Genomic DNA, 19743 nt, shown 5'->3' with positions numbered 1-19743 from the left:
CAAATCACACAGCTCCTGTAAAAGAAAATCATTCCCCTGTTAGCTACTATAATGCTTTACATTAATCAACAAAATAGTGGATAAGCAGATGTAATTTATTAATAGAAGACCTTCAAAAAATCTTTAACAAAATCCCTCAGTGAGGCTTAGGAAACAGCATGGTCTCAAGTTATGTACTGTCAAGAGACAGAGAAAGCATAGGAATAAAATGATTTTCAACATGAGAAAGAGTTAACAGTAGAGTGCTACAAGGGTCTTTAGTAGAACTGGTGGTGGTAAATATATTATTGATCTCTAATAAGGGGTGAGCAATGAAGTGGCCAAAGTTGCAACTGGCACAAAATTATTAGGTTAGTCAACCGGAGAAAACTCAGAGGGACCTAGACCTAACCAAGCTATGAGGAGGTGGATAGGAAGCAGGATGATAGATTAAATTCATTAAGAAATCTGTAGTAGTGCACATTGAAAAGAACAATCTGAGATACTCTTCAACATTGCTGCATTTCAAAACTAACTGTAACCGCTCAGGGGAAAAACCTGCTTATCGGTGTGAACAATTCAATGTAAACCTATGCTCAGTGCACAGCAGTGGCCTAAACAATGCAGGTATTAGGAGGTATAAAGAATGGTATAGAAAATACTATAGATCATATGTCAAAGACTAATGTCCCCAAAGTCAGCTCACCCTGTCTCAAAAAGGGACATAGCATTAATAGTAGGGCTTGCAAGACAGGTAACAAGATTGAAAAGTTATGGAAACTTCCACACCAAGGAGCTGAGGACCGTTTAGTTTATACAGAAGATATGTAATAGGAGGTCACAACCGAAATATAAAAATAGAGAATGGTATTGAGAACGTATGAATCCTGACAGCTATTCCTCTTTACTATTTCTAATAATGAAGTGGCAAGATAGTAACTGAAACAGAACAGCAGCAAATATAAAAAAAATTATATTTAACAACTATCGCCTTTATCTAACACTGCATAATTGGCTAGGGGAACTGATTTCCTTAAGATACCACTAAGGGCAAGAACTGAGCAGGAGTTTAAAAAGGTTTAGCCAGCCAATGAGACCATCCACTCTGTGTCTGTGTTAATTGGAGTGACCAGATGGTCCGATAGTAGGGGATTTAGCTGATAGATGCGACTATCCTCCCTTCCCCCCCTGAAAAAAGGTGTCCTGATTTTCCACACTTGCTCTCTGGTCACCCTAGTGTTAACCTTTTTGCTACAAGTAAACCACAATGAAGTAAATGTTACATTTTGTATTACTACTGCCTCCCATTAATTTTTTATCACATTGCATAATCTGTAACCCCACTTCCAGCTTTATCCAACTTTGTGTCACTATACATGCCTTGCAAGGATCACAAAGATAAATCCACTTGTGACATGCACCACATATTCTTCATTGTGATATTATTATATGATTATGGCATAATTATGATGCATTTTGTACAACGTGGGGCATGTAAGGTGTCATTGGATTTGCTGAATATGATTATCCTGTTTGTGTGCATGTATATTTTTGTATCTGAAGTTATGAATATTGACTACATATCTGTATTTCACATGTAGTCACACCTGGGTGACACCCACAAGGCAAGATGCTTCCAATCTAAATAGCTGGTTGTGCAGGGCCCATTCAGGGTAAAGAGCCATTAGAGAAAACAATAGGCCTCAGGAGAAGCTTATCCCCCAATCTGGTGACCTTCCTGTGGATGTTTCAGCCAGCCTGTAAATAATGGCTGCTATGACTCTGCAAGGGCATGTGACTAGCCCAGATGACTTTAGACTCCATTTTGGTAGCCTGTATTTTCCCACAAATTGGGCTGGGAACTGTTTTTGGAACAAAGGGTTCCCACCCAGTGCTAAAGCTCTATAAGGCAGGGAGTGACAGCAGCTGTTGCTCTTCACTCCCCCACAACTGAACACCTGAAAGAAGCTCTGAAAGAAAAGGACTTGGAATGGGGATGGGGAGCTGAAGCTGAAAAGCAAGTGAAGCTCGTGCCTTGAGAATCTGCAAGCCTGTTTGTATCATCAGTCAGGGTGAGAAACTGCTAATTCATATTCAATCTTTTTAGAATTTTAGGCTTAGTTTGGGGTTTTGTTTATTTGCTAGGTAATCTGCTTTGATCTATTTTATATAGCTTTAAAGTAATTATATGCAATCTTAATACACTTGTTTTATGTTTTAATCTAAACCAGTGTGCCTTTGACTGAAGTGTCGGGGCAAAATCTCAGCTTGTTTACCACAAGTGTGCATATTCCTCTCCACATTGAGGGAGAGGCAACTGGGTAATAAATTCATACAGACTGGGGTTTTGATCGAGGGAGCTGGGGGTTAGTTTGGCTGTAGCCTCTCTATTGTTGGTTCATGCAGTGGCTGGTCACCCTGCATGTAACTGTAGCTGGGTTTGTCCCTGCCTGTGTGAATGCTGGTGGAAGCGTAGGACCGGGAGCTGCCCCTGGCTTGTCCTAGCAGCACAGTAGTGAGAGGGAGCCCAGGCTGGTGAGTTAGAGGGTTCAGTGGTACCCCATCCCCTACATGAATACAACACAAGAGAAGAGTGGTACGCACCAAACATAGCAAAGGGCTCAGCCTAGCAGGTAGTGGGAAAGATACACGTGGCTGCACATCTTGTAAGTCATCCCCTTTCTTGTGTCGATCCTTATGGATTTGAGGGCTTCTAGAGCTCCTCTGAGTAGTTATGTAGCTTAAGTCAAAGAGGTTGATCATTTAAACGTAATGATTCCTAAAAGCTTTAAAAAGAGTAAAGGGCAAAGATCAAAACGTGCCACATTTCATAGTGACTTAGTGGCAAGCAAAGCAAATTAGCACTTCAAAAAATAGTTTGGAGGTAATTAGAGTTGTATTTCTTTTTTTTTTCACCCTGCCTGCATAATGAGAACAAACATTTAATTAAAGCATGCCTGGAAAATTCAGATATGGTTTGCCAAATTGGAGGGCATAGTCACTAATCAATTATATAGCTGGGTAGAGAACTTGCATTTAAACCAATCAGCAATCACAATGTTAAATATATCCGAGGGTAGCCGTGTTAGTCTGGATCTGTAAAAGCAGCAAAGAGTCCTGTGGCACGTTATAAACTAACAGACGTATTGGAGCATGAGCTTTCGTGGGTGAATACCTACTTCGTCAGATGCGTGTTAAATATAGAATTGGTGCATCATAAGATAGCACAGTTGTGTGAGGTAACAAGATTGAAGCCAGCCCAGCGCCACTGATCCAAGTGCCATTTCTCTGTGAATTGCAAAGGGGGGAAAAAAAAAGAGTAAATATCTTGACTGTGACCATGTATTTGGGGCCTTAAACTTTTCAGCAAGATACTCATTTTTTTCAGTACACATTGACTTCAAACTCTGACTGCTGCAGTGGGTTGTCCACTTCTATCTTCAATACCATCCTCACAATTCTGAATCACCTGACTAGCAGGTTGCATCAATCTGGTCACAAACCTAGCTTATACTGCATCAGTAAGCAAAACATTTTATTTTTGTTTTGCCATTCGCATGCTACAAAGATTTAGCTTTAAACAACATCATTTACTTATAAATCTCAGACTCGTATTAGCTCCCCAGGAAAAAAAAATCGAGTGTACCCCAACAATCCAAAAACTCCTTGGTGAGCAGTACAGTAATCTTTCTCTTTAATACAGGGAAGACCCTTTCCCACTCAGCCTGCTTCCCCAGTTGTGAAAGGTTGAAGGTTGCATGGAAATAAGGGAATGTCTGAGTTCTACCTAAGCAATATATCCCTTAAATAAGGAAACGATCCACACCCAGCGGCCTAGGCAATAAGTGGCAAGAGAAGGCCCTGTGGATACTTCATCATGCTACATTTTCACGTTCTACATTGTTTAGCTAAAAGAACAAGGAGTACTTGTGGCACCTTAGAGACTAACAAATTTACAGTAACTCCTTAGTTAAAGTCATCCCAGTTACCATTGTTTCATTATTAGGTTGCTGATCTATTAGAGAACATATTCGTTTAAAGTCACGCAATGTTCCATGATAAGGTTGTTTGGCTTGCCCCGCTCCGCCCGCCCGACGCTCCTGCCAGGGAGTGGGGTTGGGGCACGGGGGCTTGCCCCGCTCCACCCGCCCAGCGTTCCAGCGGGGGAGCAGGCGCTTGCCCCGTTTTGCCCATCTGGCGTTCCAGATGGGAGCAGGGTCAGGGTGTGGGGGCTTCTCCCACTCTTCCCACCCAGCATTCCAGCCGGGGAGCGGGCAAGCCTCCAACCCCCAGCAGGAGCATCGGACGGGCGGAGTGGGGCAAGCCCCTGCACTCCGACCCCACCATGCCCTGCCTCAACCAAGCTTCACAATCATCATTGGTGAGTACAGTATTAAACAGTTGGTTTAAAATTATTTTTAAAAAATATATACAGTGTGTATGTGTATATATATGTCTTTTGTCTGGCAAAAATTTTTTCCCTGGAACCTAACCCCCCCCCCTCCCCATTTTCATTTATTCTTTTGGGGAAATTGGATTTGCTTAATATTGTTTCGCTTAAAGTAGCATTTTTCAGGAACATAACTACAACGTTAAGTGAGGAGTTACTGTATTGGGGCACAAGTTTTCGTGGGCTAAAACCCACTTCACCAGATGCATGGAGTAGAAAATACAGTAGGAAGATTTTATTTATTTTATTTATATAATATGCACACCTTCTTGTCAGCTGTTTGAAATGGGCCATTCTGATTACCACTACAAAAGTGATTTTTTTCCTCCTGCTGCTAATAGCCCACTTTAATTGATCTGTCTCATTAGAGTTGGTAAGGCAACCCCCATCTTTTCATGTTCTCTGTGTATGTATATATCTTCCTACTGTATTTTCCACTGCATGCATCTGATGAAGTGGGTTTTAGCCCACAAAAGCTTATGCCCAAGTAAATTTGTTAGTCTCTAAGGTGCCACAAGTTCTCCCCATTCTTTTTGCTGATACAGACTAACATGGCTACCACTCTGAAACTTGTTTAGCTAGTCCTTATTAGATAACTTGTATAGTCTATTATATTTATCTGGTTAGGTTCTTATGTGCCTGCTCCCCCACACCATGGGGTCTGAACACTTCAGAAACACTAATGTATTTATCCTCACCGTGTAAACTCCTGTGAGACAGGGAAGCACTGGTATCCCCTTCTTGTAGCTGGAGAACTGAGGCACAGCGAGCTCTAAGCTGCAGCAAGCAGTACCTCCAGTGGATCATTCTGGCCTGGGCAGCTAAATGACTCGGGGGTTTAGCAGAGAGACCCAGGATTGAATAGCATAGAAATTCAGTTATCATCTTACCCATACTGGTGGTCCCTCACGGGAGCAGTGGAGAACCATGGCTCCACTCTTGCGCTGCCCTTTCTCCCCGAGCCCCCACTCCCCCCCAAGGAGGGGCGGCTCTAGCTTTTTTGCCACCCCAAGCACAGCAGGCAGGCTGCCTTCAGCGGCTTGCCTGCAGGAAGTCCCCAGTCCTGCAGATTCGGCGGCTTGCCTGTGGGAGGTCTGCTGGTCCCGCGCCTTCGGTGTACCCGCTGCTGAATTGCCGCTGAATCTGCAGGACCGGCAGATCTCCCACAGGCAAACAATCAAAGGCAGCCTGACTGCCACCCTCGCAGGGACCCTTGCAGAGCACCCCCTGCGGCTTGCCGCCCCAGGCACGCGCCTGGAGCGCTGGTGCCTAGAGCCGCTGCTGCCCTCAAGGCCCCGACCCCCCCTCACTTCGCCCTTACAGCTGGTAAAAAGCAGGAGGCAGAGCCCTCCCACTTTTAAAAGTGATGGGGCCATGGCCCCCTGGGCCCTCCCTCTCTTGACTGAATCACTTTGGTAGGAAGCTTGCACTTCTGGCATCTATATCAGTCACCCTCCCATTTTTGTAGCCAAACACAGGACAGGGTCTCACTGAAGTGCACAAAGGGGAACATTTTCAGAGGTGCCTGAGAGATTTAGAAGCCCTAAGTCCCAGGCATTTTTTAAAATTCTACCCTAGCTGTATTTAAAATAATTATATCTACTAGGAAATCTTGAAAACAATATCAAATAAAAAATGTAGCCATTTAGCAACACAGGCAGGAAAATAAGTTCTATACAAACATGTTTTCTATTGCAGTTAAGTCAACAGGAGCAATCCTGGAGCCGTACTTTCCCTCGCAGACCACGCAAGTGAAACATTGTTCATTTAAATGTTTTATATATTTACTAACTCAAACTTCCAAACCTACTTGTACACCTATTGGTAGCAGCTGCAGGTAGTAAATGATTTGGTGTGAAGTGGGGGGGAAAAACCCCTAAATCTCCAAATTAGTCATTCAAGCATTTTACTAGCTCATTAATTACACGGAAATAATCCTATTTTGATTAGCCATCTCATTCAATGTCTATTGGCAAGTACCAGAAATTACCTCTCACAGCACTGAAGTGTCACCTGAATGCAGTTAGCCTCTTGTCAAGAAGGTATAAATTAACACTGCCCCTGCTGCCCACACATGTCTAGCAGCTTTCTAATCCTGTATCTTTGTGAACATTTGAACTACCTTAGGGGGAGATTGTTCGAAAGATACAGAGCTTGATGAATAAATGGCAGTAGTGGCATTTAAAATGTTTAAGCAGCATTTAAGAGGTTTCTGCTTTTTATATTGTATAGCAAGGCACATCATTTTTTTACAATACGTATCACAACAGCTGATGGTCATTTTGACCTTATTAGCATTTCATCCTAGCTCTGTGTTTGCCCTCCTAATGAATTCTTCTCTCATACAGAAGAATCTTCCACCATTTACTGCTCCACAACTTGGAGCCATCAACCTCAGGGGTATTTGAAGCATTACTCCCTGCTGGCTATCTATGTGATGGGAAGCTCTTGTGAATATCCCCAATTATCTGATCATCTCTTTCCTCCTCCTCTTTTCCATTTGCTCAGTCTCATTAATTGCCTCCCAGAATCTCTCAAGGTTATTAGAACAAATCAAACCAAACCTCTCATCCTTCCTGGGCAGTTGAAGAGAGAAGGGAGGGAGGAAAGAGTTTAACAAGCACAGTGCAAGGAAGATTTGTCATTCAGATATTAATGCTTAGTATATACTTAAGGGCCTGCAGCCTTCTCAATGAGCAGAGTCCCTGTGGATCATGAGAATGTAACACAATGTGTACGGAGACACTAGCATGGCAGAGGAACTTTTAGAATATTCAACAATTTATTAGGCAAGATATTTTAAAATGAACAAATCCATTAGTTCCTCTCTCGAAGTTTGCATGTAGTAGGTCTGCTTTGCAGTTTATGTTGAACTCTGGTGTGTTAACATTTTTCAATGTAACACTGAGTGTAAGAAACTACAGGGCTCTGAAATAGGTGCAAACTGTAGTGGGTTTTGCCCCCTTTTAGCTTTCCTGCTTCTCCTTATTTCCTGGACAATACATGAGTTTTCCTATTTGTAGTGTAGATGGAAAAGCAAGTGACTAGGAACTAAGAGTTTTGGGTTCAATTCCTTGCTCTGTCAAAGTCATCTTATGCGAACTTGCGCAGTCACATAGTCATCCATAACTGAACATACTGGGGCAACAAGTAGGCAACTAAATCCATAATTGGACTATTCAATAAGTGGCCTGATTTTCAGATGGGCTGAGTGAGCACTCAGACCTCTAATGGCAGATGCTCCAGGGCTGGAGCATCAAAGGAAAAAAATAGTGGGTGCTCAGCACCCACTGGCATCCTTATGGATCAGCTTCTCTCCCTCCTCCCAGCACCTCCCACCTGCTAGCAGGCCCCGCCAATGAGCTCTTCCCCCTCTCCCCAGCGCCTCCCGCCTGCCAGTGATCAGCTGTTCAGCAGCATGCAGGAGGCACTGTGGGGAAGGGGAGGAGCAGGGGTAGGAAGAGGCAGGGGTGGGGGGTTGGAGGAAGGGTGGAGTGGGGGCAGGGCCTGGGGCAGAGCCGGGGTCCAGCACACCTAGGGAAATCACAAAGTCGCTGCCTCTGTTTGGGAGCCTAATTACGGAATTATTGTAGGTATCCAAGTGAGACGCTTGAATACGTGTGAGGATTTGGGCCCAAGACCCTGATGTACCATTAGGGTTCTCAATTTTTATGCCTAACTCCATTGACTGAAATAATTAAATTCAAAGATAAATACCTATAATAAATCAATATTTGACATCAGTCAGCTGTCCAGAACATTCTTCCAGGTCTCTCCGAAACTAGATCTAACAAAAAGCTTCCTTTTTCATTTACTAATTTATCTATGGAGGCAGGGCCGGCGCTTCCATTAGGCGACCCTAGGCGGTTGCCTAGGGCGCCAGGATTCGGGGGGCGGCATTTTGTGCGCTCCCCACGGGGTGCACGGGAGCTTCCGCTCCCATCGCGCCACTGCTGAAGGACCTTCTGCCGACGTGCCACGGAAAACAGTGGCAGGCAATTGAGCAGCTCAATGACTGCCGCTGTCGCCTGCGGCATTTCGGCGGAGGGTCCTTCTTCGGCGGTGCAACGGGAGCAGAACCAGAAGCTCCCACGCGCCCCATGGGGAGCGCACAAAATGCCGCCCCCCGAATTCTGCCTAGGGCGCCAGAAACCCTGGCGCCGCTCCTGTATGGAGGATATTAACTTTTACAAAGATCCAAGGTATTCAGAATAGATTCAAGGTGTGAGTTAGGCCGTTACTTGCTTATCTATACAAAACCCAATAAAAGCCCTCATTTGGAGATAGGTTTCCTAGATCACACTTTCTCACCTTATCTTTTATTGTAATTTTGCAAAGTAGTATAAAACTTTACATTCACCATATCAAGACAGGTTGGCATAAACTCTGTATCTCTATGAATTGAGTTGACTAAGTTGTAATCAAGAGCAGTTTAAACTAAACTTTAATGAGAGAGAGGATGGAAATCCACCTGATTGGTTTTGCCTGCTTCCTTCTAGGCATCAACTGAAGAGCAGAGCGATGGATTAAAAGTTTTAGTGATTTGGGAATTCAATGATAAAAAGACACTTGCCAAACAAAGCATATATATATGTGTGTGTGTGTGTGTGTGTATATATCCCCTCTCCCAAATAGGCAGGACATAAACCATTCAGACAGCAGTGAGTGGAAAGTGGATGATTATTTTGAATGAAGTCCGTTAACCGAATTAAAACTAAAAAGAGAAAAATGGATGCTGGAGATAAAGATATTGCTACCTAGTTGGAAGGGGGTTTATGTCCTGCCTATTTGGGAGAGGGGATTTTATATATATATATAATCCAGCTGCCCACCAGGCCAGAACAAAACTATATGCAGCACATAAACCAGACTGAATTGCTTCAAATCAGCATCCATTTTTCTCTTTTTAGTTTTAATTCGGTTAACGGACTTCATTCAAATAAGCCATCCACTTCCATCACACTCACTGTCTGAATGCATTTGTGTACTCTGTTCGGGATGTCTGTCTCTTACAGCTTTAAGAGAACCCCTCAGGCACCTCCCTGAACTAGAGCGGCATGCAGGAAGTACTGCCAATTCCTTCAGGGTAGGCATGAGCTAGGTAGGGAGTCCTCTCTGTGACCTCAGCAATCTTTCTGTTGTTTTCTAACTCTGGATCACTTGTATGTCAGTTTCCCTTCCAGCACAAATGTGACCTTCCAAATAGGGAGACTAGACAGCAAGTGTGAAAAATCCAGACAGCGGGTGGGGAGTAATAGGCACCTATATAAGACAAACCCCCAAATATCGTGACTGTTTCTATAAAATGGGACATCTGGTCACCTTACTTCCAAACTCTATATACCTCTACCTCGATATAACTCTGTCCTTGGGAGCCAAAAAATCTTACTGTGTTATAGGTGAAACCGCTTTATATTGAACTTGCTTTGATCCACCGGAGTGCGCAGCCTCCCCCCTCCCCCCCCCCTCCCGGAGCACTGCTTTACTGCATTATATCTGAATTTGTGTTATCTCGGATCGCGTTATATCGAGGTAGAGGTGTACTTATTTTTGCAAGCCTAACATCTAAGTCTGAGAATTACTACTTAACAATGGGAAAAGGAAAAAAAAATATTTCAAAACGGGTGATTTGGGGAACATGCAGCAAAATTCAGCGTCAATTTTCTGAAATTACCTCATGTCCTCAGTCACGTGGTAAAGATAGTGGGGAAAAAGACTCTAGTGACTGAATAAAAGTCCTTTTGCGCCTTTCATTTGGTTAAACAAGTTTCTGTGAACATACCAGTGCTCCATTCACTTGCATGAAATATTGCCACCTTGCTGATGGGGCAAATGGCTGCTTTAATGCAAGTCAGTTCCACAGTAATATTAAGACAGATGCTTAGCAGTTGATGAACTGGCAATTAAAACTTAGGAAGAGCCAGTAATACTTGCTATTTCTCAGAATGTAATAGACACGGGGTGAAAAATGGAGCAATTATAGCACGAGAGGTCAGTGCCAGAATTCAACACTGCAAAAAGCACTAATTTTAACTGATGATGATGTCATAAAAAACCACTCTCTGTGGAGCTGATTCTGTTTTCAGATTACTCAGTATAAAACTGGAGTGACTCCACTGTCTTCACAAGTTGAATACCTCTGATGTTCCTAGAATAATTCGCAACAGTTTTTTATTTCAGGACGCTCTTCACCTGCCTGTGTATCCATACACACCCTGATCCTGGTCTCATTTAAACCAGTGAAAATTTGAACTAAGTTACTTCAAATTTTCACTGGTTTAAATGAGACCAGGATCAGGGTGTGTATGGATACACAGGCAGGTGAAGAGCGTCCTGAAATAAAAAACTGTTGCGAATTATTCTAGGAACATCAGAGGTATTCAACTTGTATATAGGTTCTAATTCTAATACCTAAATGCACCATGTTGAAGAAACTAGATTACCCACCCCCACAGACACACACGACTTGTTTACATGTTAATATCATCTGCAATTAGGTTCAGCTAAAGCCTTTCCCAAAAATATAAGTCAAGCTACTGATGCTTTTGTGTAAATCAAAACACACAGATTATTCTTTGGTCATGATGGGCCACATTCATCCCAGGTGTAAGGTCATTCAAGTAAATGGCTGGATTTGTCCCTACAGGTCTAAAGGAAATAAATCACAAAAGAACAGAAGGGAGACGCTGACTCCTTTATCCACCCGACCCTCCATGTCTCAGACACAAAGGTCTGCACAGAGCTATTGAAACTGGTCATGCTGATGCTCCTGTGCAAATGCCAGCTTTTTATTCTTTATCTTCTTTCAGTGCCAACTGTCATCCTGTGTGATTACATTAAAAATCAATAACGTCACCATTACAAGACCCAGACAGTTCAGTGGTGCATACTAATTCACCCTGGCTTGCCTTTTAATATGCTTCAAAATACAAAAGCCCAGCTCATCTGCTTGCAGATCTTTATTAACACTATTTATAAACTGAAATTGTCATCTCACTTGGAGACATTTTCTAAAAGCAATAATGAACAGACTCTGCTCATACTGGAGGAGACGTCTCTGTAAATCAAAGCCTTCCCTTTGCGTACCATTAGGGTGATTAAACCAGACTGTAGTTCCTTGCAAGAGGGTGGGAAAAGGGAACAAACAGCATGCAGATCAGCAATAAGAGTGACCATAATCTGACTGTTTGACAGGAATTATTTGTCCATTGGAATTATGGTAAATTATTGACCCATTTAACTATATGCAAGTTAGAGCTCTCAGCTGCTAGGGGTTCTTTTGGACTGATTTGGTGTTTGTAATTTTATTTGTATTTGTTTCCCTTTAACTATGCTATAAACAGATACAGGATCAAGAGACAGATAATTGCATATGAAGTACTACCTACCCTGTTTGCAGCTGTGGGCAGGAGGGCACACATGTGCTGCCAGTGACTCAGAAGCACAGTGCCAGGAGAGGGGGAAAACCAGCAAGGGAAGGGCATGTCCCAGGTTTAGGTCCTACTTTTGATGGGTGGTTTAGGATCGGCAGGAAATGCCCTCTATCACACTTGCAAGACTGCAAACCTCTTCCTCCTTTCAGAGGCTTTCACTCCCTACAGTCAACCTTGTGGCATTTTAGCAGCAGTTTTCCATGGAAGAGGCACTTAGCTAATGAACAATCATCCCTGGGAAAAAATAAGTGCTATTAGCTAAATGCAAAAATTTGTCATGCTGCATCCAGAGACATGATTGCTGATTTGCAGTACTGAAGTTGTTTTTAGATTTTCAATATAAGAACTACCAGTCACACACTAAATTGTGCAAGGAGGAAATAGTTATGGACAACCATCCACAGCTCACTGAGCAAAGATCACCCAGTTATCTTCCCACCAGACCAAGTCCAATAAAATTTAAGGTCTTAGATATGAATGGGTATTAAATATGGTTCTATCCTTTACTGTACTGAGAAACTTTTTGCCCTTCATCAGTCTCCCTCATATGTCCTGGATACTGATGAAATATTAGACATGTAGAAAAATCAATACATTATACTACAGTTAATCTCATATTGCAGTATCAACACATTGTATAGTAATGATATATTTGAGCTTTATCTTTTGACCTCTCCTCCTTTTTCTTGTTTTAAGCAGGAAAGGTTATATGCCTTTGGCAGGGATACTTAATGGACTATATTTGCTGTTGAACTCAATATTGTTTAGGAGCTAAGTAAAGTGAAACATACATGAATATATTGCAGACCCAGGAAAAACCTTCTTGTATCTTCCTCATGGTGCTACGGAGAGATACACAGAATTGACATATTGGACAGACCAATCATGCATCTAGAGCAATCCGGTCTCTGACAGTGGCCAATTCTGGATGCTGCAGAGGAAGGCATAATGCATCAAATTGTGCATTAATGTACCATAAACAGACATTTCTTCCCAAAGCCATCAGATGATCAATTTATACACTTAGGCACAAGAATTAATAGCCCATATAATGTTATGCTACAAGAGGTAGTGTATCTGCAGCTGCTATTTTCTGAAATGTTTATCTTTTATTGGGGTGGAGAGGGAAATCTAAGAGGAAGAAAAAAAATACCATTGTTAGAAATCACACCACAAAAAACCTTCTCAAATTTAATTTCAGATACTTGGTATTGACTTAAATTGACAGTTTTTCAAGATTGCTGGGTCTAAAATTAGACCTTCAGAGCCAGTGATGTAATGGTAAAAAATAGAAGTAGGTCAACTAACTTTGACAGACAGTAATTTCCTACAATATCCTGGATAATCCTTATTGAATCAAGTTTGTGTGTCACTGTGGGCCATAGATTGTATGTCCATGCGGGAGGGAGACGACAGCCCTCTAGGAACGCAGGGTACATGTACACTGCATTTTAAAACTTGTGGCAGAGAGTCTCAGAGGCTGAGTTTACAGATTCAGACTCGCAGAACTGGTGCTACAGTGCTAGAAACAGCTGTATAGACGTTTACACTTGGGATCTGAAGCCCAGAGACGAGGGTGGGTTTCAGAGCCTGAGTTCCAGCCCAAGCTGCAGTGTCTACACTGCTGTTTTTAGCCTTGTAGCAGGTGCCCTGCAAGCGCGAGTCTGTAGACCTGGGCTCTAAGACTCATTACCGTAAGTTTTAAAATGCAGTGTAGACGTACCCCCCCACTCCGCCCCCAGAACAATCGGAGGCGAGTAGGCAAAATCTCTCAGGTTGTAACACTTCCTGAGAAATACCACCACCTGGAGAGGCTCATATATGCCAGTTATGGCATATAGTGTCAATACATTTGATCATAATTAAACTGAAATTATAGACCAATGTGCAACCAGGATGCACCAGTTAGTCTCATCATGCAAATATGACACATTTACAGATGAATTTAGAGATTGTGTAGTTTTAGGTACCAAAGATGATAAAACCAGAACATACATGCCAATCAAGAGTTGGAACTTACTCTGTCGGTTGATATATGCTGCAGCAGTGAACAAGCAGAGAAACTTCTGCAAAAATTGAAAGCATTAGAAATAATGGAAATTATGCACCACACACAAATAAGACAGTAGGGTCAAGATACCTGGAGATATTCAGCCTGAAATGCTAACCTGCATACACTTGAGCTATATTGATGCTGAAGCATGACTATGCAAGGCCTAAGACATACACAAATATCAGCACTGAAGTGAAAGACTTCATGAACCATGCAGCGTCTGCAAGGAACTCCTAGTAAATAACTCAGGCTGCATGAAATACCAGGGAGCAAACTAGCCCTGGATTTTATTATATCCCTATTATTTTTATACACACACACACACACACAGCGACACGAAACTTTCCAGGTTGATTACCTGTTGGATTATTGGTAAACAGATTTTTTTACATGCAACAGCCTCCATCATTGAATGCTGCAAAGTTAAGTTACTGGAATTCCATGCCATACAAACTGATTACAGATAATAGGTGTTAATTTGCCCATCAGGAATTTGCATGGTTTTCAGCATCAGCAAAATTTGAACATACCATATCCTTCTCAGATCGTGGCCAATATAATAGCAAAGCAGAAACAGCTGTCAAGATTGCCAAGAAGCTATTTAAGAAAGGCACATGGAGATAATAAAGCCTAATTGATTGATCCTGAACTAGAGAAATACAAGGGCAAGGTCTTGTCACATCACACACACACACTCTCTCTCTCTCTCTCTCTCTCTCTCTCTCTCTCTGCCCACAGTAAATAAACTTTTGAAGCCAGCAGTAGTGGAAAAGGTGACAGAACAAGCTAAACAGCAGTGACAGGAAGCAAAATATGACTACTGATGAACTAAAAGATTGGTTCTATGAATATGATACATATTAATGAGCACCTAAATTAGAACCTAATGACAGAGACAAGAGATTAAAGGGGAGGATGCACGTGCAAAGAGTTGCATCAAGCTCATATGTGGCGGTAACACAAGGACAACTCCAACACCACAACCATTGTTTGGATAACCCAAATGACAGGCAGACAGACACCCTTGCACATGGATGCAGGTGCAAGCAAGACTAGTGGGGAGTGTAAGGGGAATTCACCTACTGGCAACCCTCGGGAGTTAGCAAAGGTGATTCCAGAAAAGTCTAGCAGCACAGACAATTCCTTAGTGTAAATGGCAGGAGAAGGAAGGGATTCAGTAAAACCATCCTAGGCCTAAAAATATTAGGCAACTAAAGCAGATCAGACATAAGTTGATAGGCCTGGGTTGAGTGGTGTCATGACAGATATTGTATATTCAAATAATTGCAACTGGATACACTACAATATTCTTTTTCAGTCCTGAGGCATTTAGTATTTGTTTCTGTGCACAGATAAACAGCTGCTGTGTTCCATCCCAGAGGTGGCTGCATTTCACTGACAGGTGAAGCAATTATAGATGCATGTACATATACAACAAGTGCTTTCAGATACATCTGTTGATAAATAATATTGTGAATGTTGGTCTTGTTATATAGATTTTCACAGCGGTCTTTCTGAGATCCTTTAGTAAATACAATTATGGATTACATGGAAGTCATCTTGGTAAGTTTAGGGTGACCAGACAGCAAGTGTGAAAAATCAGGATGGGGGTGTGGGGTAATAAGAACCTATATAAGAAAAAGACCCCGAAATCAGGACTGTCCCTATAAAATTGGGACATCTGGTCATCCTAAGTAAGTTTAGAAATGTAATAAAGTGAACAGCATTCACATTTACCTCCTGCAATGCAAACCAGTGTTTTTTACTCTGTATTTAACAGACTTTTTTTCCCCCTCTTGCATGAAAAACTTCACATGCCAGTTTATCAAAAGGTATCCTTGTAGCACGGCTAAACAGAATAAAAGAGGTGATCGGGCAAAAAGTTGAGCTCAAATCCTACTGAGGAGACTAGAAAGGAGCATAGACTCTGGCAAGTGTAGTGTAAAAGTATAGTGGGGAAGTCCAAAAAAGAACTAAGAGCAACTAGCAAAAGAGAAAAACTAATAGCACTTTTTTTTTTTAAGTACAGCAGAATCAAGAAACCTGTTTAAATGGTCAGTGTGGCCACTGCATAGTCCAGGTGCTAAAGGACCACTCAAGGAAGACCATTGTGGAGAAACAAAATTAATACTTTGCATAGGTCTTCACTGTAGAGGTTGTGAAGGAGATTCCCACACCTGAGCCATTCTTTTTAGGTAAGAAATATGAGAAACTGTCCCAAACTAAGGTGTCAATAGAGGAGGTTCTGGAACAAATCAATACATTAAACAGTAATAAGTCACCAGGACTAGATGGTATTCACTCAAGAATTCTGAAGGAACTGAGATTCAAAACTGCAGACCTACTAACTGTGGTGTGTAACCTATCACTTAGATCAGCCTCTGGACCAGACGACTGGAGATTAACTAAAGGAATGCCAATTTTTCAAAAAGGTTCAGAGAAATTACAGGTCAGCAAGCCTAACTTCAGTACTAGGCAAATTGGTTGAAACTTTCATAAAGAACAGAATCATCAGAAACAGATGAATACAATATGTTGGGGAAAAATCAACATGGCTTTGTAAAGGAGAATCATGCCTCACCGATCTATTAGAATTCTTGAAGGGTGTCAAGAAGCACAGGCTTGAGGATGATCCACAGTTGAAATAGTGCACGTGGACTTTCAGAAAGCCTTTGACAATGGACCATGCCAAAAGCTCTTAAGCAAAGTAAAGAGTCATGGGAATAGAGAGAAGGTCCTTGCGTAGATCAGTAACTGGTTAAAAGATAGGAAACAAGTTAAATATAGGAAACAAAGGCCAGGAATATGTGTTCAGTACTGAGACCTTTTTTGTTCAACATATTCATAAATGATCAGGAAAAGGGAGTGAACATTGACATGGGAAAGTTTTGCAGACAATGCAAAATTACTCGATAGTCAAGTCCAAAACTTTCTTAAGAATTACGAAGGCATCTCACTAAACTGGATGACTGGACAACAAAATGGCAGATGAAATTCATTAAGTGCCAAGTAATGCACATTGGGAAAACATAATCCTAATTACACATACAAAATGGTGTCTAAATTAGCTATTACCACCCAAGAAGGATCTTGGAGTCATTGTGGAGAGTCCTCTGAAAACATTTGCTCAATGTAAAGTGATAGTCAGGAATCCAACAAAATGCTAGGAACCGTTAGGAAAGGGATAGATAAGACAGAAAATATCATAACGCCACTCTATAAATCCATAGTATGCTCACACCTTGAATACTGCATGCAATTCTGGTCGACTCATCTCAAAACAGATATATTACAACTGGAAAAAGTATAGAGAAGGGCAACAAAAATGATTAGGGGTATAAAGCAGCTTCCATATGAGGAGAGATTTAAAAGACTGGGATTGCTCATTTTAGAAAAGAGATAACTAAGAAGGGATAGATACAGGTCTATAAAACCATGAACGATGTGGAGAAAGTGAGTAGGGAAGTGTTGTTGTTTACCATGTCACATAACACAAGAGCCATGGGCTGCCCAATTAAATTAATAGACAGCAGGTTTAAAAACCAAACATAATGAAGTACTTCTTCACACAATGCACAGTGAACCGTGGAACTCACCAGGGCATGTTGTGAAGGCCAAAAGTAACGGGGTTCAAAAAAGAATTAGAGAAGTTCATGGAGGACAGGTATTAGCAAGATGATCAAGGATGCAACCCCATGCTCTGAGTGTCCCTAAGCCTCTGACTGCCAGAACCTGGGAGTGGACTGCTTGCTAATTGCTCTGTTCGTTCCCTCTGTTAAGCTTCTGGCACTGACCATGATACTGTGGCTAGAAAGACCATTGGTCTGACGCAGTATGACCATTCTTATGGTTTTTATCATCTGATAGTACAACATCAATATTCTTTTAATCCTTCCATTTACTCTCATTACCATGGTATCAAACTGCCTTACAAGGGAATAAGGCAGGTAGTTGGCAGTCCTTTTGTGGAAGAGACTTCCAGCAGTAGAATTGGCATTTGCAGTATTATGTGGGCTTGTCCATCTAAACCCATTATTGCTTGGCACCTATGCCTTCATGAAACAAACTCAGATTTCTAAATTGGCTGAATGCCATCCTAACAGATGGTTGGGAGTGTGAAGGCAGCCAGAAACCATATCTGTATGCAAGAGCAATGTTAGTTGAAGGCAACATTCTCAATCTGAACATGTCTGTTCATCCTGAGAAGACTTTTAGTTTCTGAATAGGATTCAAGTACAATTGAGAACCTAGCTTTCAGTCTTTTAAATGAAATTTTAAAAAAGTAACTGTATTTGAGGCACCTGAGTATCTTGCATAACTGCACACATCTTGATAAGTAAACAAATAATAATAGTTACATTATTAGGCACTCTACAAGTGAGAGAGGTCAGAAAGTCACGTAGACTTCTAGGAGCCCGCTAGCCTCAGCTGAGAGAGCAGCCATGAGTGGGAACAAATTTTTGTAGTGCAAGATCTCATGTCTCTGTTCGACTCTCCCAGGCTAGGACACCAGGAAATAGAGCATCACTCTGAGCCCCAGGCTTATGTAGCTTATGCAGCCCTCATGTAATTCAACTGTAACCAAAACAGTTATGCAAAATGCCCCTGTATTCATGCCCTGCCCACTACTGTAATACTTTGTACAATATATGCCTTGTGAGTTATCATTTGAAAAAGAATAACTTGTTAATAATATCCTGGTGAAATGTATGTAGCAACATTAGATATAAAGTTATGAATTCCCCCGTATGATGTTGGAAGCACATGTTCAAACCCTCACAGCACTGACTGGGCAAAAGTAGTTAAATAGGTCTATCCTAAACAAAGGAATGTGTGTTTATCTCAATTTACATAAAAGTAGCAAACAGGGTTCCTGAGGCAGCAAGAAAGGGAAATTGCAGGAGACAAAGACAAATCTGCATTTCAGCATACACGGGGAGAAGAAAGAGCATGGAAGGAAGAGGCAACTTCACCAACAGACTCTGTGTTGCCTCCCTTACTGTTTGAATAAACTTTGCTTTGAGGGGTAATCCTCAGAAGAATCCACTTCAAAGGGTGACTGGACTATAAAAGTAAGGGGCAAAAACACCCTGTATCAGACAGTGAATTTGTAATCTGCTTTAATACATGGCCTGACTTTGGTTCACAGCCACTAGGTTCAAGAATCAGGTCTTGCACCAGGCTCTCTCTACTACACACCTCAAGCGCTCTCTCTCCCCGCCACCCCCGCCTCAACTAAGACAGCAAAGGGCTCTTTGACTTTACAGGTTCCTGACCTGCGAATATGGTCAGCCATTTGCTGGGAACACGTGATAAGGATTTTACCTTGAACTAAGTCTAGCTTGTTAAGTTTTAGCTACAAGGAAGCATTTTATTTTTATTTCTCTGGTAACCATTTGACTTTAATACCTTGTTCTTGTACTCATTTAAAATCTCCCAGTAGTTTTATTTTTAAATCAAAACCAATCCAGTCTTGTGTGTAAATTGAGCTATTTGGTAACTTCAGTTAAAATAGCAAACTGGAGAATATTGACCCCTTACACGGGCAATGGAACTCTATCTGAACTGCCCAGGAGAGGGCTGACCAGCGCAGAACACATGTTTTGGGGAAAATTTGGGAATGTGTGGGGGTCACCTTGCAAGTGGTAACCAAGGCTGGTGGAAGCCAGAATGTGACTGTAGCGTTCTGACAGGCTGCTGGGGTCAGAGCTGCTGGGTCAGGGCTGTAGCTATACCTAGACATTCAGGGTGTGACCAGCATACTGTAAGGCTGTTTGTGAATGGCCCAGGTTGGGAGCTACAACAGCAAAGCATTGTGAGGCACCCAG

At 42.0% G+C, this 19743-nt stretch overlaps 1 long non-coding RNA gene across 2 annotated transcripts; it reads left to right on the top strand.

The window, feature by feature from the left end:
• Positions 1-1229: 1229 nt before the first annotated feature.
• On the top strand, positions 1230-18515 carry LOC120396652. Of its 2 annotated transcripts, none has more exons than XR_005593281.1 (3): positions 1230-2051; positions 15945-16110; positions 18282-18515. It is a non-coding gene; the product is annotated as an uncharacterized LOC120396652 (long non-coding RNA). The 2 variants fall into 2 exon arrangements; XR_005593280.1 differs by having other exon boundaries at positions 15940-16110.
• Positions 18516-19743: the final 1228 nt, after the last annotated feature.

Source organism: Mauremys reevesii, linkage group 2, assembly GCF_016161935.1.
Source record: "Mauremys reevesii isolate NIE-2019 linkage group 2, ASM1616193v1, whole genome shotgun sequence".
Taxonomy (NCBI): Eukaryota; Metazoa; Chordata; order Testudines; family Geoemydidae; genus Mauremys; species Mauremys reevesii.
Note: the sequence above shows the minus strand (reverse complement) of the source record. Positions and strands in the feature narration are given on the sequence as shown.